Source organism: Arachis duranensis, chromosome 1, assembly GCF_000817695.3.
Source record: "Arachis duranensis cultivar V14167 chromosome 1, aradu.V14167.gnm2.J7QH, whole genome shotgun sequence".
In the NCBI taxonomy this organism is placed as follows: domain Eukaryota; kingdom Viridiplantae; phylum Streptophyta; class Magnoliopsida; order Fabales; family Fabaceae; genus Arachis; species Arachis duranensis.
In genome coordinates this window covers 41,498,473-41,499,429 of record NC_029772.3, presented here as the reverse complement: position 1 = coordinate 41,499,429, position 957 = coordinate 41,498,473, and positions in this window count along the sequence as shown.

The following is a 957-nucleotide window of genomic DNA, read 5'->3' as shown; positions in this document are numbered from 1 at the left end:
ATCACAATTTCGTCCACCAAGTTTTTGGCGCCGTTGCCGGGGATTGTTCGAGTATGGACAACTGACGATTCATCTTGTTGCTCAAATTATGTAATTTTCTTTTTATTTTCTTTTCAAAAAAAAGTTTTCAAAAATCTTTCAAAAATTTTTCTTTATTGTCGTTTTCTTAAAATATAATTTTCAAAAAAAATAATAAAAATACAAAAAAACAAAAAAATCATAAAATCATAAAAATCAAAAATATTTTGTGTTTCTTGTTCAAGTCTTGAGTCAACTTTTAAGTTTGGTGTCAATTGCATGCTTTAAAAAAATTTTCTTGCATTTTTCGAAAATTCATGCATTCATGGTGTTCTTCATGATCTTCAAGTTGTTATTGACAAGTCTTCTTGTTTGATCTTGATATTTTCTTGTATTGTGTTGTTTGTTGTTTTTCATATGCATTTTTTGTTTGCACTTTCAAACCTTTTTCATTTTTCTTTTATGATTTTTGAAAATTTCAAAAATTATTTTCAAAATCTTTTCTTAATTTCATTTCAAAATTTTCGAAAATTACACTAACAAGTAATATGATTGATTCAAAAATTTGAAGTTTGTTACTTTCTTGTTAAGAAAGGTTCAATCTTTAAAATCTAGAATCCTATCCTTTTAAGTTTCTTGTTAGTTAAGTAATTAATTTTAATTTTAAAATTAAATCTTTTTCAACCATATCTTATCTATCTTATCTTTTTATCTTATCTTTTTCAAAATTTTATCTTTTTCAATTTTGATTTCAAAATATCTTATCTTATCTTGTCTTCTTATCTTTTCAAATTTAATTTAATATCTTTGTAAACTAACTATTTGACTTTTTGTTAGTTTCATATCTTTTTCAAAACCAACTAACTACCTATCCCTCTCTAATTTTTGAAAATACCTCTCTCTTTTTCAAAAATTCTTTTTAATTGTTTTAAATTTTAA